We start from the raw sequence: 26,318 nt of genomic DNA, 5'->3' as shown, positions 1-26,318 counted from the left end.
CCTTCTGCCACTTATTATATCCCGCATCATTGTGGTTTTTGATGCTTCGGCGACCACATCCAACGGTCAATCACTTAATGACACATTGTTGATAGGACCCAAGCTACAGCAAGATATTATTAAGACCTTATTGTCTTTTCGCTGTTTTAATTTTGCGTTCATCTGCGACTTAAAACAGATGTATCGACAGATTTTGATATCACCTGTTGACCGTGACTACCAACGTATCCTTTGGCGTTTCACCCCGACTGAACCAATTCAAGAATACGCATTAAATACAGTCACGTATGGAATAGCCTCGTCTCCTTTTCTGGCATTACGTACCCTTCTAGAACTCGCCAACCTTCACGCCGATGAATATCCAAGAGCAGCAACCGCGTTGAAAAATCACATCTATGTTGATGATATTGTGGCGGGAGCACCGTCGATCGACGAGGTTTTACAACTGCAAGAGGAACTAATTAATTTACTAAAAAAAGGAGGTTTCGAACTTCGAAAGAGGGCAAGTAATTGTACCAACCTATTACAAGCAGTATCGGAAACACATTTACAGAAGCCAATCGATTTTGGCTTCCGCCAATGAACTCAACTACGTCAAAGTTTTGGGTCAGCGGTGGGATCCAACCATGAATCAATTCAATTATTCCTACTCTTCCCGTCCAAATCACTGTTCTAAACGTTCAATCCTTTCGGAAATTGCTCGGATTTATGATCCATTAGGTTTCCTAACACCTTGCACTTTCAAAGCAAAGGTGTTCATGCAACAGTTATAGCAGCTGAAAATTTCCTGGGATGAACCTCCTCCATTTCATATAACTGAAAATTGGGTAACTTTTAAAAATAATCTTCCATTATTATCAGAATGGAACTTACCTCGCTTAATGATCCCTCTTCAAACCCAGTCTATTCAAGTTCATTTGTTCTGTGATGCATCCCAACAAGGGTATTGCGCAGTAGCGTATTTACGCTGTTAAACTCCTAACACTATCCAAACGTCTTTTGTATGTGCTGAATTGTTGTGTGATGCAGTTCTTCTTGTCGATCTGTTGCAGAATCTTAAAGAAATCTTGTCTCCCCTCACAAATCTCGAATCCATCACTGCATGGTCTGATTCACAAGTGACTTTGGCATGGATTGCATCCTCACCAAGCTGATGGAAAGTTTTCATTGCAAATCGTGTGTCCCATATACAAAACATTCTTTCTTCAAAGTCGTATCTCCAAGAATTCCCTCTTCTGACAATCCCGCGGACTGTGGGTCAAGAGGACTATCCCCTAAACAATTAATTTCTGCCGAACTATGGTGGAAGGGTCCCCCTTGGCTCGAAAAATCAGCAGACTATTGGCCCTCGCTCGACAAAATTTCAGAAACAACAGAAATCACGTGTGAACAACAACCAAACTTCGTTCAAACAATTGAAATTAATAGACATGTAATAGACATTCTTTTAATTAAATTTTCATCTCTGACCAAAATACAGTGCATTTTGGCATATGTTCAAAGATTTACCACTCAATGTAAAAAAAAGAATTATGTTACTATAAACTTATATTTATTTGAAATCCAACGGGCATTAACCACTATTCTCCGTCATGTACAAAACCAACATTTTTCTTCGTTGTTTGCCTCCATAAAAAAGAATCAGCTACCCCCTAAACCTTTTCGAAAGTTAGCTCCATTCCTTGATAGAGAGGGTTTAATTAGGGTTGGGGGACGTTTAAAACACGCAGTGATCCCATTCGATCATAAACATCCAGTGTAAAAATAGTCGTGTAAGTGAACTTCTGGTGGAAGAAATACACCGAAAACATCTTCATCCCGGTTAACGTACACTACAATCTCTTGTGATGCATCAATATTGGATCCTCGGATCAAGAAGTCTGATTTACCGAGTAATCTGCAGATGTATTCGGTGTTTTCGTTGCAAGCCTAAGTCATATGCTCCCTGAAGATCGGCCTTCCTAGTTTTCGGGTGGCAGCAGAAAGGCGTTTTCCACGGTGGCTGTGGATTTTGCTGGAACCATTTACACTACGATAAGTCGGTGCCGAGGAGCCCGTTCGGTGAAATCTTATATTTCTGTGTTTGTTTGTGCTTCCACCAAGGCTACTCATTTGGAATTGGTTTCAGATCTTTCCACAGATGCCTTCATAGCTGCGTTGCGGCGATTCATCTCCCGAAGAGGTCGATGTTCATTAATCCTTTAGGACCAAGGAACCAATTTCGTGGGAGCCTACAATAAATTACAACAAATGGCTCAAGATGCCAGCGAAAAATTAGAGCTACGATGGCAATTTCACCCTCCTGGAGCGCCACATTTTAATGGACCCGCTGAAGCTGAGGTGAAATCAGTAAAATCACATTTATTGAGAGTCTTGGGGGAACAGAGACTTACCTTCGAAGAAGTTTACACCCTTCTCACTCAAATAGAGGCCGTCCTCAACTCACGACCATTGTCAGCTTTAAGCGAAGATCCAAATGATCTTCAACCCTTAACCCCAGCACATTTTTTGTGCTTGGAAGCCGTTTCTTCTTTTGTTGTAGATTCCAATTTAACCCAGGAGTCGATAAGTGGTATGAGTCGCTGGAAATTGATTCAAAGGATGATGGGAGATTTTTGGAAGAGATGGCAACAAGAATATTTGCATGCGTTACAGCAGAGACAAAAATGGAATGTACCTGTGTCAAGTCCATCGATTGGAGATCTTGTAATAATTCGTAATGAATTACGCCCTCCATTACGGTGGGAAATGGGTCGAATCGAAGCACTGCACCCGGGAATTGACAACGTCGTTCGAGTTTTGACAATCAAAACAAACCATGGTCGTTTGACGCGGCCGGTAACTAATATTTGCCTGTTGCCAAATCAACTTAATTAAAAAAAAACTGTACTTTGTAATTGTATATTATTTTTTTATTGTTATTATAAAATATTTTAGTACTTACTATATTACTTACCTTTATTTTGGTTTTTTTTTGATATTTTGTTCATTTCGTAAAAAAAATCCCACGTTTGTTTACATTTTTGTTGGTTGGGGAATGTTTAATCCACGCTAAAAGGACGGACCGCGATGCGCATGTGCACCCGATTCGTTCGCAAATTCAATTTGATCGACAGAGAGATCGCTCTCTTCTGTTCGAGATCGCGAACAATCGACCACTAGTCAGTGCGGAGCCTACGATATTCGTCGGAATATCGTAGGCTCCGGTCAGTGCAATTCCGATAAAATCGTAAGTTTTTTTATACAAAGGGGGAACAATATAATAATACATTTGTCCATGACTACCTTATAATATATACCTTATGAATGAGTTTTTTAAAACAAAATGGTAGTCATTTTTCACGGAGTGAATAATAGCGGTGAATAATAATCATTATCCACGGGTAGCCATCTTGATCAGACTAATAATAATTATTTGAAACGTTAAAAGTTCAAAAAACGTCAATTTAATTCAATTTTTTAGGAGTTTCTAATAGTTTGACATTAAAAAAACCTAAACAAATTCCTTTTTTCGTATGATTTAAGCATAAATTAATTAATTTTCGTAAAGAAAACGACGTTTTATAAAAATGACATTTAATTTTGACAAATTGTTGTGAAGTTGGTTACAGTTAGTAACATTGAATTTGGGTCACATTGACGTTTAACCTTTATTCCAAAATTTATTTAAAAAATTAATTTATGGAATCAATTTCAATAGTCATGGACAAAGTATAGTATTCTACTCGCATATAATGAGCTATTATTCACTCAGGTTAATTATGCCACTCGCTACGCTCGTGACATAAACTTAACCTTGGTGAATAATAGCCCTCATTATATGCTCATATAATAATATACTATTAATTTCACACCGATCTATTATTTGATGGGTTAAATGGAAATAACGGAAGTTTACTTGTTGAGTTGAAGAAATTATAAGTTGAGTCTTTATGATTTATTGAAAATAAATGCGAACGCCGATTAACAATCGTGTAAAAACACACACAAGATAATATCGCATTCTACTTAACCTACGCCGGTCGCTTCACACAATTAATCTATACGCTAACGCCATCTTTTAAACGTTGCCTCAAACAGATTATGTCATTTAAAACTTATAATCTAACACCCCCCCTCAACGTTTATTCAAACCTAATTAAACCCAAACTAGTTCTAAATTTATTCAGCTTAATATGGTCTAAAGGTTTAGTGAACAAATCTGCCACCATATCTTCAGTAGGCACATATTTTATAATTATTTTTCCTTCACCAACCTTTTGTTTTATATAATGATATTTTGTATCGATATGCTTTGATCGATTTTTCATCTTTCCAGGTTTCAACATCTTTATACAACTTTGATTGTCCTCATACACTGTTGGTATATCGGCATTTATGTTCAATTCATTTAAGAGTCTTAAATACCACTCCAATTCAGTTATCGCTTCTGTAATAGCTATATATTCAGCTTCGGTAGATGAAAGACTTACGCATTGCTGTTTCTTACATTGCCATGATACTAACATATTGTTTAAAAATATGCAATAGCCGCTGTTGGATTTTCTATCTTTTAAATCGGACGCCCAGTCTGCATCTGCATAAACTTTTACCACGTCCGTTTTGTTATCGCCTTCATATCCTATTTTTAATTTTAAGTCTATTGTTTCTTTTAGATATTTGAATACTCTTTTTACTTCAACCCAATCTCTATTCAAGGGTGCTTTTGTTTGTTGCGCTAGAATAGATACGGAGGCTGAAATATCAGGTCTTGTATTATTACATAAATATAATAGAGCTCCTATTGCGCTTTTATACTTTACTTCGTCGAATTCTTCTGAACCCGTTGATTTATCTTTTCTGTAACCTGTATTCATGGGGATTTTGCTACCTTTAACATCGTTGAGATCAAATTGTTGTAACTTTTTCTGAATATAAGACTGTTGGTGTAAATAAAAATTGTTATTTTCTCTTTCTATTTGAACTCCCAAAAATTCCTTGATTTCTCCTAACGATTTAATTTTGAAATAGCTTTTTAGTTCTTCTTCCATAGCACTGAATGTTTTATCATATTTTGCTATACAGCAAATGTCATCAACATGAACTGTTAAATGTAAAGTATCATCTTTAGTTGTTTTAGAGTACAAACATGGGTCGTTTAAACTTCGCTTAAATTGTTGCTTTTCTAAAACTTCGTTTAATCTTTTATACCATTCACTGGCCCCTTGTTTTAAACCATAGATATTCTTCAATAATTTGCAAACCTTGTTTGTTTTTACACCAATTGGTGGTTTCATATAAACTTCATGTTCAAGTTCACCATTCAGGAATGCTGTTTCAACGTCGTAATGTCTTACTTGTAGATTCTTTTTGGAAGCTATAGCGAAAAGTGTTCTGGTTGTAATGGGTCTCGTCACCGGCGCAAAGACTTCGTCATAATCAACGCCATACTTTTGAAAACATCCTTGAGCCACTAATCTTGCCACTTAGATCCTATAGCCTTTTTGTCTTTAGGTAAATCTGTCAATATCCAAGTATTATTCTTTTCTAGAGATGTCAATTCTTCTTTTATAGCATTTTGCCACTTTTCTTTCTCTTTACAATTTATAGCTTGTTCATACGTTAATGGGTCTTCTGTTAAATGCTCTTGAACATTGTTTATAGATTCTATTAATCTCTTGGCTGGTACTCCTTTTGTAGATCTAGTCGAAAATCGTTTTTCTTTAGTTTCGTCTGTTAAATATAAATCCGTATTTTCTTTATTTTGATTCATTTCGACGTTTTTGTTTTCTATAGAAACATCAATTCCTATTGTGTTACCTAAATCAAGCTCTTTTTCGTTGTTCTCATCTTTGCAGTTATTACTAGCTATTTTTATGTTTCTGGTAATTTTAATTTTTCCGTTTTCTGTTAAGATTCGATAACCTTTAGTATTTTCCTCATATCCCAACAAAATACCTCTTTTTCCTCTATCATCTAGTTTATGTTGACCAACGTCATCTACATAATAAAATACGTTTGTTCCAAATGGTAACAAACTATCGTAATTTGGCGTTCTACCATACCATTCCTCATACGGAGTTTTATTGGTTGATTTTGAAGGTACTCTGTTTAACAAATAACATGCAGTTAATACCGCTTCCCCCCAATAACACTTATTTAAGTTTGCTTGACTTAGGAGACACCTTACAGCTTCAATTAATGTACGGTTCTTCCTTTCGGCTGTTCCGTTTTGTTCTGGTGTGTAGGGACATGTTTTCTGGTGTGTAATACCTTTTGACTTTAAATAATTTTCTAAATCTTTGTTTACATATTCACCACCGCGATCACTCCTTATTATTTTAGGAATTCTGTTGAACATTGTTTCAACTATCTTAACATAATCTTTAATCTTGTCCGCCACTTCGTTTTTGTGCTTGAGTAAATAAACATGAGTATAATCCGTATGGTCATCTATAATCGTAAGAATATATCGATAACCCCGAATAGTTGAAACTTCAATAGGTCCACACACATCAGTATGAATTACATCATGGATATTAACTGTTTTTAATTTGTCTTTCTTTATAAACGGTTGTCTAGTCATTTTTCCTTTTAAACAAATTTCACAAACATCATCACACTTACAAGTATCTATCTTAATTTTCTCTGGATACAACATCTCAAGTTTTCTTATGTCTTTAAAATTTCTATGAGCTAAAGTACTATGCCAGCCATGGACACACCTCCTATTGTTTAGCATTGATACCACTTTATAAATTTTATTTGTCAAATTTACTGTAAATAATTTGCCTGTTTTTATGCAAAACATTAACTTTTCATTATTTATCTCTGTATACCCACCCTTATCATCAAAATGAACATGTATCCCCTTATCAACTAACATACCTACAGAAATTAGATTACTATCGAGTTCGGGAACATGTAATACATCAGTTAGTTTTAATATTAAACGCTTGTTACCTGACGTACATTCAAGTTCACATGTACCTTTACCCTCAATTTCCAATTTTCTTCCGTCAGCAACGGTTACAGTACTGGTCTTCTCCATGGGTCTGTAATCTATGTAATATTTTCTATTGTTGCACATATGTGAGGTTGCTCCAGAATCCAAATACCAGTCGTCATCGCGACCAATCCTCTTGAAATCTTTATCCGCATTGTTGCACAGCTCATGTTCTTGATCTCTTCTTTCTGCTGCAACTTCTTTTGCGTGCATCGCTAGTTGAATGGCTTCTTCTTCATTAGTTTCCGCTTCAACTTTCTTGACTTTTTCATAATTCTTCCTTTTCCAAGCTATGTAATTATTGCAATCCTTCTTCATATGGCCCCGCTTCTTGCAGAAGTAACACTCCATTTTTCTTTCTTCCTTTCCTTTTCCGATCTTCATTGCCTTAACTGTGTCGGTATTTTCATTATTTCTACTTAATTTTCTTTCATATTCTTCTAATAATCTTTGCTTCACAAATTCTTGTGTTAAATCTTTTTCCGGACGATTTTCTAATGCTACGATAAGATGGTCGTAGGTTTCCGGTAAGCTTTGTAGCAAAAACATTACACACATTTGCTCCGGAAATGGATGTCCCGCAATACACAACTGCTCTAAAGTATTTTCTATGCCATTTATGTGTTTCTTCATGTCTCCGTTCTCTTCTAATTGTGCCTTACATAATCTCTTCAGTAATCTGGCAGTTACACCCAACGTTGACTTTTCATGATGTTTTTGTAAACTTTCCCACATGTCCTTGGCTGTCTTTTTATCTTTGACATATTTTAATTGCGTATCTTCTACTAAAAGACCGATTGTTCCTCTTGCTTTCGCATCTTTCTGAGTCCACTTTGACGTTACCGGGTCCGGTACATCATTGACTATTACTTCCCATAGTTCTTCTTTAGTTAACAATAACTCTACCTTAAATTTCCATATTTGATAATTAGAGCTATTTAACTGATTTATTTGCGTCTTTATGTCCGCCATTTTGGACGCTACTGGTTCCTTTATCTTTAATTGTTATAACCTTTTAATTTCTTCCGCTCCGGCCTGGGCCCATAACCTGATGGGTTAAATGGAAATAACGGAAGTTTACTTGTTGAGTTGAAGAAATTATAAGTTGAGTCTTTATGATTTATTGAAAATAAATGCGAACGCCGATTAACAATCGTGTAAAAACACACACAAGATAATATCGCATTCTACTTAACCTACGCCGGTCGCTTCACACAATTAATCTATACGCTAACGCCATCTTTTAAACGTTGCCTCAAACAGATTATGTCATTTAAAACTTATAATCTAACATTATTAACCTTTAGTACATTTTTATCACGAATCTACGAATCAGCCCTTTATTTAAAGTTGTTGTCTGGCTTCTTGCCTGCGCAAACAATTACTAATAACATAGGTTATTACTAATAACCAGAGCCCGGACAGTTTAGGAAAAGTGCGCCCCTCCACACGAAATGAATTCCATGACAACGACGTAAGTACGTTGTTGTCGCTTTTGACACCTTTTGATCACTAAGTTGCTTTTCAAAATTGAATTTCGAAGAGCGATGAGCGTACCTTAGCGAAGAACTTGCTGTGCAACATTAATTAATGAATTAATAAAAATAATATAAAAATACGACTGAATTATTCATTTTTGGTTTTATTAAATTTATAATTAATAAATTAATTCATAATTTATTTCGTGACATAAGGTATGACGTATCCGACAGGTTCGCACCCTTCGATTGAATTTTGAGACTGGAGTGGGAGGCGTTTTAGGATAACTTTCCTAAACTGTCCGGGCTCTGCTAATAACCTATGCATGCCAAGTTTGGATCTCAACAGCTAAACCTAATATTAAAAAAAATCAAGTGCTACAAAATAAAATTCTAAAAATGTCTGTAGATGCCCCATGGTTTCCGGTCGATACGAAAACAGAACACATTACTAAAACAACCAGAAAGTACTTACAAGACCTCCAAAGTGTCCAAGTGCACAAAAACATCAATTGGGAGATATTGGAATTCATAGTCGACTACAACGGAGACTTCTCAAGACATATTTATAGAAGAAGACTTAGAAGATAGCGAATAGATATTAATGGTATTACCGCTATTATTGTATAACTAATTTCAATTGTTATCAAAACCATGAAGTAACATTTAATGTTGAACTGGTTGACGTTGTTAATGAAAAAAAGAGGTCCAACTACTTACTAAATCAGTGTTTAACACTCAGGAAATTGTTTAAAATAATTGGTTACTACAGTTACTTATGACTACTACTACTTTTATCAATTAATAAAATAACTTTAAAGAAATTTTTCTCGAAAATTTTCTTATGTTACCTATACGAATATTGACTGTACTAGTTTCAGAAAAAAATCGTTTTCTATATTCAGTAATAAAAATGAGGTAAAAATTCGTATTTGCTATTTGAAAAAAATATCGATGACGTCATAACTCGTTAAAAAATGGCGATAAAATTTAAAATCTACACTAAAAAATTTAAATCTTTAGAAACGTTTCAGGAATTTTTCCATAAACCGTTTATAATGATTTTGTCGCCTATATCCGCAACAATACGGCCACACTGTATAATATTTTAAAGGGAGTGCTTCCGCTGCCGGCGCCGGCTCCTAAAAATATCACTATTGAGAACCGGCAGCGGTAGGTATACTGCCGGCAGCCGAGATTTAAAACAACGGCTGCCGGCGCAGGCACTCAAAATGGCAACCGGCGACTAAATTGTAATGTGCAAAGGGCTGGGTTTCAGTAACAGTAAACAAACACTAAAAAAACATAACCTCAAAGACTCGACTGTGTCAGTTTATTTGTGCTTGTGTTTATCTTCACGGTTTGGTTATTTAGTTAACAATAGTAAAAAATGAAAGTCGGTGACGAATATTCGTCGTATGAAGAGTTGGAAGAGGCTTTAAAGATATATAAAAAGAGTGTTTCTAACGAATACTGAATTCGAGATGCTAGAACCATAGCAAATCAAAAAAGAAGATTTCCTGTCACTGTCGACAAAATAAATGAGAGCCTTAAATACTATTACATACGATTAGCGTGTGTAAAAGGAGGCAGACCTTTCAAATCAAAAAATGAACATGAAATGAAATGAAAGTGCACAACTTTAAAACAGGACTGTGAAGCTACGATTTTCCTACGTTTAAGTCCTTCTCAAAAGACACTTAAAGTAGTTGAATTGAATGAAAAACATAGTCATCAAACATCCAAGTCCTATTTTGATTCTCTTTCTCAGCAGACTAAAATTGCCAAAAACTGTTAAAGAACAGGCTAAAGAATGTTTAAAAGCAGGTGTCAACAAAAAAATTGTATTAGATTCACCAACAAACAGGATGCAAAATCACTTTAAAAGACTTGACTAACTTAACTAGACGGATTGAAAAAAAGAGTTTTGCAGAATGTATTGACTTGTTGAAAAATACCTTCAAATGTAGCAGTATTGAAGTATGGGTTGATGAACATTTAATCTTTAAAGGATTATATTTTCAAGACGAGAGGATGAAGAAATACTTTGAAGCTTTCCCTGAGATACTGTTTGTGGATGGGACATATTGCTTGGTGGATTTAAGAACAGCAACTTATATAATCATGGTGGAGAATGGAACCGGTTTGAGCGAAATTGTAGCAGTATGCCTACTAGTTGATGAGGATGAAGAAGCCTTGAATTTCTTTATAGAAAATTTCAAAAAATATAATCCCACTTGGAACAAAGTTCAAGTTGTAGTCAGACAAGGATAGGACAGAGAGAAAAGTTTTTGCGAAACATTTTCCAAACGCAAAGTTCATGATTTGCCTATTTCATGTATTTCAAATATTTAATAGAGAGATTTCTGCTAAAAAAATGAATATTACAACCAATGAAGTCCAAAAGAGCAAATTGTTTCTACAAAAATTAACTTATGCTAAATCAGAGCATGAATATGACACAATTTACGAAGAAATGATAGACAATGTACCTGAAATTGTAAAAGATTATTATGAAACAAACTGGGCCCCTATTACTGATCAATGGGTAAAATATCTGTCTTTCCAAAATTTATACCTATCAAATACTACAAACAATTGTTTGGAGAACTTAAACTCTAATTTAAAAAGCGTAATAAGCCGATATAGCCCTCTAGAAGATTTTATCAAGCACTTGTTTGTTTACATAAACAGCTTCCATGCTGGACAAAACGTCAAAACCTCACAAATGTTAAACAAGCGTTTGGCAAAGCCGTTTAAGACTGGATCTATGAAAGCGTTATATTGCGAACTTTTGACGACATTTGCATATGAAAAAGTTGAAAAACAGCTTGAATTGTCAGATTCATGTACTGACTTCAAAAATATTGAGGATGACACATTTTTGGCTATATCGACAGAAGGACTGTTAAAAATAACACCATTAGACTGTGAATGCATGTTCCGTAAATCCAATCAGTTACCCTGCAGACATATTTAAATGCAGAAAACGTTTATCATTGTCTTTATTCGAATCAAGCTTATGTCTAAACAGATGGACGAGACGGTATTCTGAACAAATACTACAAGAATGTGAAAGTAATTTGTCAAATAATTTTGAATTGCTTGAGACAGCAAATACCAAGGAGATAACAGATAAAGTAACCAATACAAAACCAAAATCTATGACTAAAAATTCAAAATGATTGATGACCAAGGGAAAATAATGGCCAAGTTATGCAGTGAAGTGTCAACACCAATATTTCACAAAAGATTAGATTTTATTCAAAATGTTATTAAAAGATATTGCTTTAAACAATATTTTCTCTGAAAAGTTTGAAAAAGAGGAAGACATTAAAATAATGCTTCTGTAAACATTGAAGAAATAAATAATAATAAAACTAATGAAACACAGGAAGACTACATTTACTTCGAAAACACAGGAATAGAAATAGAGTATATTGAAGAAAACGCACAGGTACCTGTATCTGATCCTTCTACTGAGGAAGCAATTCAAATACCAGCTGAACAAACAAAAGAAATTATCAGTTTTCATATTAGCCAAGAAGAAACACTGCAAACAAAGAAAAACGAGCAGATAACTGAAGAGAAAGAAAAACAGAATATCCGAGAAGAAACTAGAGAAGACCTGAAAACTGAAAAACAACAGATTAGTGGAGAGCCGATTGGTGAATTAATAACAATAATAGAGCAGATTACTGAAGACGAACAGGATGGGCAGCAAATTAAACAAAAAAAGATTATTCTAAATCGAGACAGTGAAGATCAGGCTGAATGAACACAAGGCTATGGAACAAATAAATCTTAATAATATAAGAATGCCTGCAAAAATGAAAAAAAGGGGTAGACCTAAGGGGTTGGGCAATACTGTCACAGGTTTAAAGCGTAAGAAATTAATTAAAAAAAGCATGTAAGTGATTCTTAATAAAAAATGTTTTTCTAGTCAATTAATGTTTTATTTTTATTTTATTGTTCCTACTCCCTTTTGTATAATATAAGTTAGACGGCCAATTTGGTAACGGGCGCCGGCAGCGGAGGCACTCCCTATTTTAAATTCGTCCGCAATATCCCATTATAAAGAATACAGCACAGATTCAAATGATAAGGTTAGTTAATTGTTTTATTAATTTCACCATTTTATTTAACATTGGTTACAACAGATATTGATACAACAAGTGGTAATAATTTTCTTCTAGCAACAAAATGTGTGCATTAAATAACCTAATAAATTGATGGTTTAATAGTTATTTATATTACAAGTGGGTTAGAAACATAATTACTGTATGAGTGTGAAGTACTGTAAGTATGCTCTAGCTCACGTGTGGTATACAACATTTTATCTACGACTGCTAAAAATTACTTAAAAATCAATTTCTTTAAAACGATCTATTTTGACATTTATAAAAATATTTTGGAAAGATTGTTGACAATTTTGAATAAATGTCAGTTTCAATAACTTGTTTACACATCAACAATTAAGGTTTATAATAAATAATATTGTTTCTCTTTAAATAGGTAGCACTTTTTCTTTTGTATTGTTGCTCGTTTCAATAAATTAAGTCTGCTGTGATTGGGCTAAAAATGCGTTACGTAACGAAACCGGTAATGAACTTCATTACGTAACTCAAATCACCTCAAATGAGTGTGGTAATAATGACATCCAAGCAGTCGTAGATAAATTGTTTTAAATATCTACATTATTTTTATTTAAATATCATAATTAAGTACTAAATAATTAAAAAAGATATATCTAAACGTATCTGTCTCTTGTAAGACTTAATACCCAATTATAAAAAAGGTAAACTTTCTTGTATTCCTTAAAAATGACGCCAATTTTATTATTTTTAATTTAATTTAGCATAATTTACTTACTTTTGCTACTGCTGCATGCGACATTTCACCGAATATAGGTAATTCAATAGCGAACCCCTTTTGTGTAAAACACAATAAGTTTACAATATCTTTCCGTGTTGACACATCTGCTTCATACCAGTTCAGATCATAAACGACTTCCGCCATACTACTAACCTATTATAAAATATATTTTAATATTGGTTTATTATACGAATTCTTGTTCATACCGCTGTCGTGAATTTTTGTCCCATTGTATGGAGTAGAAATAACGAAGAAAAGGTCGTTGTGATAAGGGTAAAACTTACTAAATCCTTTTTCTAAAAGTGTTATATTAATTAATGAACGAATGATTAATTCTTTATGAAAATTTATACCAATGCAAATTCGATAGTAGACGTGGTTAAACAAAATGAAACTAAAATTTTTGTTGGTACTAGAAAACTGGTAAAGAATTTTTTACCGACATTACAGATTCTAAAACAATAGAAATAATTGAAATGGTGAATGATACGAATATCAACCTAGAGATCAGAATACCTGTATAAATCTTGAAGGTACAAGACAACTGGACACAAAACTTTAAAATTTATTTTCTTACTGTTTGTCAAATTTACATTACCAATCATTTCTTTAAGACATTTTATATGTAAGATTAAAATTTTTATGGAATACCAAGCTAATAAAGCAAACAGCTCTAAAAAATTGAGTGTAAGCCCCATAGTATACATTTGAAACAACATCATTAACGTAATTTGCCAATGTTTTAATTGATACGGAAAGTAATATACCAGTATTAAACAATGCTCCGTATCCTTAAAATTATTACAATTAACATTGCACATGAAAATGTTTGTAATAAGAAACGTAATAAAAAATCCTCCATAACACATTATTTTTAATGAGGTTTTTAGTTTTTTATCAACAGAGTTTGTGCTCTTCGTAATACCGAAATTAAAGTCACTCAATAAATTAATCAGATGGGTTAAACATTGTTGATGACGATGAAGCTGAATGTTACAACAAACGACTAATACCAAAATCGCGGAAATCCCCATATGAAATAAAATATTTTCAAAATTTTTCTTGTAATCTAAAATCATTGAAACAAAAATGATGTGTTTCTCTTAATTATTAAATAACACCCACTTTGAATTTCTATTACTAAAGGGTACATTCGCCACACTATATTAATACCAGTTAAAATTATCGGGCCGAATCCTCGAAGACCACGCGAGATGGACTCACAGTGATATTTCCGAAAATAATCTTCAAGAAGATAAAAACCAAGTGTTTTCGTCATTTTGTTCTAGCCAACTTGAATGATGGGGTTAATTTGAAATCCAATTATACGTAGTATTTTATTAAACATTTAAAATTAAGTGTGAAACATAAAAATCGGCTTGAACTTGAGTATTGAAATATTGTTAATATTAAAAACTTGTATAAGACTTACTAATAAATTCTCTCTTATTGAAGAATAAGAACGAAGAACAACCCAACGCAACCACGTAAGCCGTTAGCTAAAGACAAACTCACTGTAACATCAATTTTATGATTTATAAATTATCGATTCCAAGTGTTTCGATTTTTTAATGAAACCTTCAGAAGCAATAAATGCACTTTTAAAAGACATTAAGTAACATCATTACGGGTTTAAGCGAAATAATTAATAAGACGTAATAGAAGTAATGTAATAAGACTTTATGCATCAGCTATAATCTACACAGCTTATTTTATGTAGATACGCAATTTTTTTATAGTGCTATTTATTACAAAAATTTCTATTTCTTAATGGCTCCGTTTGCATTCCAAAAAATTTATAATAATTTCTATGCATATCTCAATATTTTAGAAGATGTTCTGAGGTTTATAACTAAATATCCCCGGATCGAGTTATAAAGAGGAAAAAAAGATGTATTACTGATTTTTAAACTTATCTTAGCGTAAATAATGCGTAGGATATGTTCAAACCACTAAATCGCACAAATTTTATACTCTAACTATAGAAGTTAACTAATTATTCCCATTTTTATGTAAAAATTAGACCTTTTTCTAAATTGAAAATTTTTCAAGTTCAATTTATATTATGTAACCATAGAAACCAGCGTATAGGTATAACAAGTAGAGACAATTCGCGGCGATGCCTTTGATCTCTATGTCTCCATTTTTCAACACTTAGGAAGGGGTTGAGGCTGGGTTCGCGTTAATGGCACTAGATGGCGCCAAAGAGAACGCTACAGTTTAAAAACGTATAACAGAATTCAATGAAAATACAAAATAAAAATAAAAGTTTCGATGATATAAATTAAATATTAAAATATAAAAAAAATAAATTTTTAAATAATAATATAAAATTTTTGTTTTAACCGAAATTCAAATTTTTTTAGTCGTATATATAGACCACTTCTTCTCAGTGTTGATTTGTTTTATTTTTTATAAAATTAAAAAATTAAAACATTATTTCTTCGACGTTTCGAGCTTTATATTGCTCATTATCAAGAAATTATCATCTAAAATTAAATTTAAACTACAAAATTATACAACGACATACCAAATACAATAATTTAAACCGTTTAAAATTACATTTCTATAAACAAATACGTACCCTCTTAGCGCAATCTTACATTTTAAATTATATTCTAATAATATCACGTGTCGGTGACTGCAAAGTTATCGATGGAATAATTCCATGTTGTTTGAAACGTGTATCAAAAACTTGTATACTCAGGTGGGGGAAAGAACGTATTCTTGTATTACTTCAACTTGTATATTATTATATCTTTATGGAATTTGTTAAAAGAAATTTTATATATTTAAATCATGAATTATTCCTGCGTAATGTATCCCGATTCCACCAGCGTCCGTTTTATAATTCACTGTGCTATCTATGTTTTTTCTTATAAATATAGATTCAAAATTTTTTCTATTTAGTGTATTTCCACTAGTTGATAATGCTTTTGGGTTATCAAAATTAAAAGTATGGTGTTCTTGTTTACTATGATAACATAGAGCTGTTTTATGTATGTTTCTTATTTGTTTTGTGTCGTATTCATGTTGTCGCAGTCCTTTCTTTAAATGTTGTTTTGATTCACCAATGTATGCTTTGTCACAATTGTTACATTTTAATTGATATACAGGGTGTCCCGTTAAGCGTACGGAGCGGCTGTATCTCAACAACGGTAAGGCCTAGAGGTTTGGGAAAAAAATCTTTATAAGCAAAGTGACCAAGAGAAATAGCTGGAAATTATTTTGAAGTTCGTAATTCGACCGCTAGGGGGCGCAACTGCCATAGAGAAACATAAAATTCCCGCGAATTCCTGCGTTTTCATATGTTTACATTTTAATATCTCCAGGACCATTCAACCGATTTGAATATTTTTGGTCTTGTTTGAAAGAGCATTTCATGCTCTTTTAAAAGATATTTTCAGTAAGACCGCTTGGTTTAAAACAAATAAGCTAGAGGGCGTTATCTGCAGCGGTTAAATATTTTTGTGATTTTTGAAAAAAAGTTAAATGGAACGGTACTATTTACTTCACAGACCGTTAATCACCATAATATTTGCTAAATATTAGTGAAAATCGCATCTCGATATCTCCATCCATTCTCGAATTATAAAAGAAAATGTTAAAAATTCGTATATCTTAATCGGATCAAGTTACCTTAGGAAACAAATAAGAGATAACAAAATTTTATTATCTAGAACCTTCCATCACACTTTATCCAAGCTTAGAACTGTTTCAAAACTACTTTTGAGGCGTGTTGAAAAGCCAACGGATCAATGAAACATCAACAATGATAATAAAACAAAATAAACCGAAACACTTAGAATAACTTAAATTTTTGGCTAAAATAGCTCACTAATGTTCGAAATGTCTTACATAAACCTCGATGCATTTATTTAATCTAGTTTCGACGAAAAAAAGCGCTGCTAAGTCTCTTCCCTGGACACGTTTTTACTGGTATTTAGTGTTTTGTCATATTTTCCCTGGTTATTGGTTTTTCTTGAAAAGTCAGGTCGTTTAGTCTACCCAATAGATAAAGGGGTGAAAGCAATGTGGGTTTTGCTCGAACCAAGAATGCATATTATGCAAGTTTACATCAGCTTGTGGACAGATGCCTCATGCATCCATAGCATTTGTGATAAAAGGTTTGGATTTGCCCAAATCATATTTAACAGTCAATGGTAATAGTTCAGTCTGTTATCATAATCGGTATCTGTTAAGGCCTGATGTAAAACAACGTGGTGGAGATATTATTCTCTTGAGAACTCTTGTGGACAATTGTTTTCGGAGTTCCCAGATTATGTGGGATCACATTGCGCACCAATATGATTTACGAATTCATAGAGATGTCTGAATGGGCTACACGTTGCCAGTTTTCCGTAATCGCTAAGTCAATCTTAAAAACACTTCTAGATGTCTTTCTTTGTCGTAATTGCATTGCACATTTTTGCCATGCAGTTGCATCGTATTCGAAACATTGAAAATAAATCATCATACGCTCTACCATACGCTTCTGCGTTAGTAAATGACATGTTTACAGTTACCATGGTAATGTGATTTGTTTTTCTCGATGAGGTAACTGGATCCGATTGATGGCACTCGAGTTTTTAACATTTTCTTCTATAACTCGAGAACGGGTGGCGATATCGAGATGCGGTTTTCACTAAAATTTAGCAAATTTCAAGGTAACTAAGGGTCTGTGAAGTAAATAGTATCGTTCCATTTAACTTTTCTTCAAAAATCACAAAAATATGTAATCGCTGCAGATAACGTCCTCTAGCTCATTTGTTTTAAAGCAGACGGTCTTACTGAAAATATCTTTAAAAAGAGCATAAAATGCTCTTTCAAACAACACCGAAAACATTCAAATCGGTTGAATGGTGTAGGAGATATTAAAATGTAAACATATGAAAACGCATTGGCCTTCCCCTCCCTTATTATGACAGATATGAGAAATATCGCAAAACAAAAGCGATGCGGTATTATCCAAGCTATTAAATGATGTTGTCAAAGTTATAGCTCATCGTCTAAGTTTCTGAGATAGCGGCAACTTTATGTTTCTCAATGGCAGTTACGCCCCCTAGCGGTCGAATTACGAACTTCAAAATAATTTCCAGCTATTTCTCTTGGTCACTTTGCTTATAAGGATTTTTTTCCCAAACCTCTTGGCCTTACCGTTCTAGAGATACAGCCGCTCCGTCCACTTAACGGGACACCCTGTATTGTATTAATTTTGTCCTTTATTTTTATTTTATCTTATATTTCATGTTTGTTAAGTAATCTTTTACTTTGTTATTATTATATTTGGTGAATCCTATTTCGTTAAATCCATATTGTTTAAAAATAGATGTTATTTTATTTGTTAATTGTGGAATGTAATTTATTTTGTGATATGATGTATTAGATCTTCTTTCTGTTCGTTTTTTGGTTTTATCATTGTTAAAATGATTTTGTTTGTTTGTATTTTCCGGTATGGTCGGTTTTATTACTTCTATGTAATTAGTTATTAAGTTTCTTTTTTTATTATTTTCAACTCTAGATCTAAGGTTGTAATTACGAGATGATTGAGTATTTATATTTGTATTAATATTTAATGATACTTCAGTCGTTTCCGCCAATGCGCGATCAACGCTTTCATTTTGGATTCTATGATATATGGAATACCAAGCATTATTTATTATTGGTTCAGGAAAAGAGTTTTCTAATAGTATGTCATATACTTTTGATTTAATTTGTTTTAAAAAAGGTGGATCTGTTACTGATATGACTCTACGTATTAGATTGTTCATGGTGTTAATTATCTGTGACTTTGGGTGGTTACTCATATAGTGTAATATTCTATTACTGGAAGTCTCTTTCTTATACCAAGTAGTGTAAATTTTATTTTTACTGTTATCAATAATTAATTTTAAGTCTAGAAAAGGTAGTTCATTATTTTTTGTTGTTTCTGTTGTAAACTTTAATCTATTATTATAATTATTAAATGCTTCCAATAAGGTTTTGTATTTATCAATTGGTAATATTAACAGTAGATCATCAATATATTTAACGAATAGTATTGGTTTTATTTGTGTTTCAATTAATTTTGTTTTTAGTAGGTTATTCAACACGATTCCACTCAAATTTACGCTAAGGTTGGAACCCATGGGTAGTTCAAAAATCTGTTTATAATATATGTCCCTATATTTAAAATAACTATTATGTGTACATAATTTAATTCCTTCTATAAAAAGATTTTTATTTTTAATTACTGTGTGATCAACAATGTTATGCCAATTCTCTTCTAACAATTCTATCATTAATCTCAACGGTATATTAGTAAAGAGAGAAATTACATTACGCAGGAATAATTCATAATTTAAATATATAAAATTTCTTTTAACAAATTCCATAAAGATATAATAATATACAAGTTGAAGTAATACAAGAATACGTTCTTTCCCCCACCTGAGTATACAAGTTTTTGATACACGTTTCAAACAACATGGAATTATTCCATCGATAACTTTGCAGTCACCGATACGTGATATTATTAGAATATAATTTAAAATGTAAGATTGCGCTAAGAGGGTACGTATTTGTTTATAGAAATGTAATTTTAAACGGTTTAAATTATTGTATTTGGTATGTCGTTGTATAGTTTTGATGTTTTAATTTAATTTTAGATGATAATTTCTTGATAATGAGCAATATAAAGCTCGAAACGTCGAAGAAATAATGTTTTAATTTTTTAATTTTATAAAAAATAAAACAAATTAACACTGAGAAGAAGTGGTTTATATATACGACTAAAAAAATTTTTAAATAATTTATTATTGTACAATATTACAATATGTATTGTATTGTAACTAATATTGTAATAACGAAATATAATAAAAATAAAATAGAAATTAAATTAATAACAAAACTAATTCTAAAATTAGAACTAAACCTACAACTAACACTAGAAAGTTTCGGGTTTTGCCGTGCGTCTTTTAATAAAAGGTTTCGGATGCCATGCTGCAACCTTCTTCAGAAAACTGGTTCGAAGTAAACTGACTTCAAACCAGTTTCTGAAGAAGGTTGCAACATGTTTCTAGTGTTAGTTCTAGTTTTAGTTCTAATTTTAGTTTAATTCACACCGGCCGTGAAAGCCTTCGTACTTATAAAACTAATTCTAATTGTGTTGCCAAATAATTATTTTACGGTGAGTTTTCTCACATGAGCTGGTTACACTTTTCAAATTCTTATTAATAAATTTAATTATGTGGTATAATCTCATTCTTCCATATAAATCTATAAAATAAGTGTAGGAAAATTGGGGGCATGGGTGTTCAAATTTTGCTGATTTGTATAGATTAATAAATTTAAATAATATTTTTTCTGCAACACATATTTCTCGAAAATTGTCTTTAAAAATTTTCTCTAATTTGCATAGGTGAATAAATAAACTATTATCAGGAGTATACAATGTTGAATTGTCATAACATTTAAAGTGGGTTAGGAATGATGTTTCGTCCAAATCTTTGTAGTTATTGGCAAATGTTGTGCATATTTCACAGCTATGAACATTCAATGTTTTTTTCATTAAATATCCACCTATGTATCGGAGCACATTTTCCTCTACTTTTTGGTATTGGTATTCACAGTCTGATGAATTTAAAGGTAATATACAACTGTCATCCTGTTTAAAGACTTGTGGAGTTTGTGCCATTGTATCCTTGAATTCCTCAAAGTGTAAAAGTATATTTTCAAAATCATCAGTGCAATTTTCCATGCGAGAATTAAAAAAATTTAATATCAATAATTTTCTGAACGCACGAGTAAACTGGATAGGTGTTGGGTTTAATGCAGCAACCACTTTGCCGTCGCACTGTGCCGAAAAAATTCTCTAATGAATCCGGATTTAATCTTCGACAGAACAAATACGAAAAACCTTCAGATTTTAAATCTTCCCATAACAATTGTAACACGCAAATTGAAATTTTGAAACATTTAAATACTTTAATTTTATGCGTTATATCTTTGTTCGCTTTATTCAAAACTTTCACTCTTTGTAAATAATCCCAACATTCTTTTAATATGTCTACATGATGTTTCTCCCCCTTATAAGCTGTTTTATTGATGTTTGCCGAGTATAAAGTGTTACTAGTAAATATGTCAAAGACGTTATTAAACATTTCTAATACACGTTGTGTATGTGTGGCTTGTGCTGTTATGTGTCTTAAGCTAACTAAAACCCCAATTGCATTAGCTACTGAAGCGCTTAAGATTTGTGTGGCATAAGACACCTTCATTTTATATAGATTTATTGGATTTATATGAATATCGGAAAGACCCGGTGCTAGACGACTTTGCAATCCTTTATCGATACTATACATTTCTTCAATGTACTTCCACGAGGCTACTAAATTTTCAAAATGAAAATTATTTGCGAACAAATTGTTTCGTAGTGCTTTTATCACATGGGGTGGGTCACACATAAAATAGATTTTTTTGCCTTCTATTTCAAAAATGGCTTCCTTTCTGTTATATTTAAGAGACCTGCTAATTTAATATTGCTAGGCCCCATGTCGCTTAAAAGCACCCTCACATTCAAACCTATTGCAGTCAGTGCCTCTATGGAGGCCTCTAAGATGCTTCTCGAATCACTGGCAGAGCAAACGCTATTAACAAAAAAATATGCTAGAGGTTGCTTCCAATTGTTTGCTAAGCCTTTAACCATAATTGCAAGCATATTTAGGGCAGGAAGAAAGGATTTCCTGCTTCCTATATTCTCAAACCTCACAACCTCATCTGTACTTACGCTGTAAAATAGGTGACTTTTTATTGACATTTCATCGAAGCATATGTACAATTTTTATCAATACGCATTCTAACAACTTTCAGCTTTAAAGTTTGAAATACCAGATCGTTTAGCCCAGATTTAGCACAATCCCATGAGTCATTCGTGACAGAGTTCTCTTTGAGGGGAACTTAAAGCAAGATTTCAAAAAAGAATATGCTTTAGCACTTAAAAAATAAATTTTCAAACAAAAATATTTGAAATGTACTGAATATCTAACACCCTTGCTTTTGGTATTTAACTTATACTGCTGGTAAATAAGCAGTATAGCGATAGAAGTTAACTTTTTTCCCGTTCTTCCCGCAATTGTAGCTTCAAACGGTTAACTTGTCGCTGCAAAGTTTTTATCTTGTCCCGTAACTTCTTCTTACGGGGACTGTGAGCTGATAAGGTGATTGGCGTCTGGTTTCCTACCGAATGAGAAGCTTAAAAATAAATAAATAACATATTGGTTACAGAAAATAAGCTGACCTAATTCTATTTTGTGCAAATCTATTATAATTTTGATAATGTTTGCACAAAAAACAGAAATATGCAAAGAAACTTACGAGGTACTTGATCATCTTTATAAGTTTGTTGCATAACAACTTCCTCAGATGGTAAGTTCTCATCATTAGAGGTAGACTGTAAGGGATGTCCTACAAAGTAAATACAAAATATTAAGTACAAATGCTTAATTTCTGACGTTGATGTTAAGCATAGTATAATTGTTATACATGAATGCACACTTTATACGAACTATTACTCATGAGGAATTCAAATTGTAACTTATTCATGACTAAAGGTAACAAGCCACATACTTCACCCCATTGCTTTGCCCTACAGGAATACAGAAACAAAGAAGCAAAGAACATAATACAGGTGATTCAAACGTAGATGGCTAAAATGAAACCCCATGTAGAACAATCAAAAAGTAGCTAATATGCCATAAGCTGTTCTATAGGGGATTTAATTCCTGCCTTATATTTGTGCTTGCATTGAGGCAAAAAAAAACATACATACCTTTCCTTATCCTTCGGAAACCGAAATAAATGTGTGTCCTTTGTCAACGAAAACGTATAACAACAATTTCTCACACAACACTCACTCATTTTAACTTCACTAACGTTTATTACAATAGTAAAAACCATACAATAAACTGGCTGACGAACAACGCTCGACAACGTTTAAAAGTGACATAAGCTAGCGCCGCCAGCGGAGATAAAGCGAACTCAGCCTAAACCTAGCGTGTGCGAATCAGATTTGAGTTCGCAATTTTCTGTCTTTGTCCTTACTTGTTACACCTATACGCTGTAGAAACCATAAAAGTTACAGCCTATGTCAGTGAGATTAAGTCTTTTCATGCGATGTTAACCGTGAAGGAGAGAATTTATTTAGTACAGTGCTATGGTACTGGTAAATCATGTTTTCGTGTAGTTATACAAAAATTACAGCACAAATATCCGGATACAAGAATATCTCACGTTGGGGCTCGCAAACTTATAACAAAATTTTTGGAAACGGGTTCTGTATTAACCATAAAGAAGCAGAAAAAGAGATTGATTGAGGAAGACGCTGCTTCTCTAATACCGTTAAATTCCGTTCAAGAAACTAAAAAATTATCACTTCGAAAACGAGCGTTACAAACTGAAATTAGTAAATCGCACCTCTCTAGAATTTACAAAGAAAATAAAATTAAGCCATTTAGACCACCATTTAGACAGACTTTGGATGCCGGCGATGATGCAAAACGTTTGGATTTCTATCTTGAAATTGGTAATGAAATATTAAATAACCGAAATTTTCATAAATTTATTGTATTTTGGGATGAAAGCAACTTTTCAAAAAATGGCATTGTTTCTTCCCAGCATTGTCGATATTGAAGTGATGTCAATCCAAATTTTACACTCTCTAGATGAAATCAACATTTCAAGAAAGTAAATGTGTGGTGTGCTATAACATATCACGGGGTAATTGGGCCATATTTCTTTGATGAAAAATTAAGTTATTAAGTTTGGGTTATTGTGTTTTGCTGAGAAAATGAAGTTATGGTACTTCAAAATTTCGAAAAGTTAACGTGCCATAGTAAAGTAACCAAACGTTCTAGACAGGCGTTCTCGGCACCAAAACATACTCCATCATGTTGCTTAAGCATGTTCTGAAGTGTGTCTGAGTGTTCTCTGATTTTTGAACAAATGTCTGCTGGGGCAGATTTTTCTAGAAAAATTCGAATAACCCGAGAACGGCTGAATCAAATTGCAGAAAGTAAATTGATTCATAAGCCTTGAAAACAGACAAATCCAAACTTGTAAAAATATACAGGGTGTTCCATTTAAAATAATAAAGTAGGTGGCCTTATAACCGGAAGTATTAGAAATCTGAAAATATTTTTGTCGAAGAGAACGCAATTGATTATTTTTGATTAAATATGAATTCTAAAATTTTTATTTTGCCCAGAACCCCAGAAACGTCTAGTGACCAGTCTCGCTGAGACATCCTGTATATTATATTTTTTTTTATGGGGCAAAATCAAAAATGATAAAATAATCCATTTTTATTTTCTTAATCATTAACAATTTTTTCAATCTTTTTTTATTTAACATTATTCAATAAGTTACCTGCTATATACAGAGCGTCTCAGCGAGACCGTTCATTAGACATTTATGGGGTTCTGGCCAAAATAAAAATTTGACGATTCAGATTTATGTATAATCAATTGCGTTCTCTTCGACCAAAATATTTTCAAATTTGTAGCACTTCCGGTTATACCGGAAATCGCCACCTACTTTATTTTTTTAAATGAAACACCCTATATATTTAAAAAAAAAATTGTTATATATTACTATTTTTAAAAATCTGCTTTTGCAGACATTTGTTCAAAATGACTGTCTAAAATGTCTAGATCGTTTGGTCACTTTACTATGGCACGTTAACTTTTCGAAATTTGGAAGTACCGTAACTTCAGTTTTTAAATGGCACCCCCCATATTTTATTACTTAGTCGTCTTCGGTGTATCATTTTACATCTTTTGAACCCATATGTCCTATACCTAACATTAATAGTTTGGAAAATAATTACGGTTTTTTGGAAAATGTACACATACAGGCTGTCCCGTTAAGCGTACGGAGCGGCTGTATCTTTACAACGGTAAGGCCTAGAGGTTTGGGAAAAAAATCCTTATAAGCAAAGTGACCAAGAGAAATAGCTCTAAATTATTTTGAAGTTCGTAATTCGACCGCTAGAGGGCGTAACTGCCATTGAGAAACATAAAATTTCCGCTATCTCAGAAACTTAGACGATGAGCTATAACTTTGACAACATCATTTAATAGCTTGGATAATACCGCATCGCTTTTGTTTTGCGATATTTCTCATATCTGTCATAATAAGGGAGGGGGAGAGGGAGGCCAATGCGTTTTCATATGTTTACATTTTAATATCTCCTGGACCATTCAAGCGATTTGAATATTTTCGGTGTTGTTTGAAAGAGCATTTTATGGTCTTTTTAAAGATATTTTCAGTAAGACCGTTTGCTTTAAAACAAATAAGCTGGAGGGCGTTATCTGCAGCGATTTCATATTTTTGTGATTTTTGAAGAAAAGTTAAATGGAACGATACTATTTACTTCACAGACCCTTAGTCACCTTAAAATTTGCTAAATTTTAGTGAAAACCGCATCTCGATATCGCCACCCGTTCTCGAATTATAGAAGAAAATGTTAAAAACTCGAGTGCCATCAATCGGATCCAGTTACCTCGTCGAGAAAAACAAATTACATAACCATGGTAACTGTAAACATGTCATTTACTAACGCAGAAGCGTATGATAGAGCATATGATGATTTATTTTCAATGTTTCGAATACGATGCAACTGCATGGCAAAAATGTGCAATGCAATTACGACAAAGAAAGACATTTTTCTCTAGAAGTGTTTTTAAGATTGACTTAGCGATTACGGAAAACTGGTAACATGTAGCCCATTCAGACATCTCTATGAATTCGTAAATCACATTGGTGCGCAATGCGATCCCACATAATCTGGGAACTCCGAAAACAATTGTCCACAAGATTCCTCAAGAGAACTCTTGAGGAACTATTATCATTGACTTTTAAATATGATTTGGGCAAATCCAAACCGTATATCACAAATGCTATGGATGCATGAAGCATCTCTCCACAAGCGGTGTAAACTTGCA

At 33.0% G+C, this 26,318-nt stretch overlaps 2 long non-coding RNA genes across 4 annotated transcripts; both read right to left on the bottom strand.

The window, feature by feature from the left end:
* Nucleotides 1–37: 37 nt before the first annotated feature.
* Nucleotides 38–2,821, bottom strand: LOC111418429 (uncharacterized). 3 transcript variants are annotated; one of them, XR_011642137.1, is made up of 4 exons: nucleotides 2,394–2,821; nucleotides 874–2,231; nucleotides 521–816; nucleotides 38–445 (listed from the first exon to the last, which is right to left on the bottom strand). It is a non-coding gene; the product is annotated as an uncharacterized lncRNA (long non-coding RNA). The 3 variants fall into 3 exon arrangements; XR_011642138.1 differs by having other exon boundaries at nucleotides 874–2,582; nucleotides 2,678–2,821; XR_002706819.2 differs by having other exon boundaries at nucleotides 874–2,821.
* A 10,419-nt stretch (nucleotides 2,822–13,240) lies between these two features.
* LOC111418420 (uncharacterized) lies at nucleotides 13,241–15,227 on the bottom strand. The gene is made up of 3 exons (XR_002706814.2): nucleotides 13,545–15,227; nucleotides 13,336–13,491; nucleotides 13,241–13,279 (listed from the first exon to the last, which is right to left on the bottom strand). It is a non-coding gene; the product is annotated as an uncharacterized lncRNA (long non-coding RNA).
* Between the last annotated feature and the right edge of the window lie 11,091 nt (nucleotides 15,228–26,318).

This window comes from Onthophagus taurus, unplaced genomic scaffold, assembly GCF_036711975.1.
Source record: "Onthophagus taurus isolate NC unplaced genomic scaffold, IU_Otau_3.0 ScKx7SY_14, whole genome shotgun sequence".
NCBI classification, from domain to species: Eukaryota; Metazoa; Arthropoda; class Insecta; order Coleoptera; family Scarabaeidae; genus Onthophagus; species Onthophagus taurus.
This window is presented reverse-complemented; position numbering and strand designations above follow the sequence as displayed.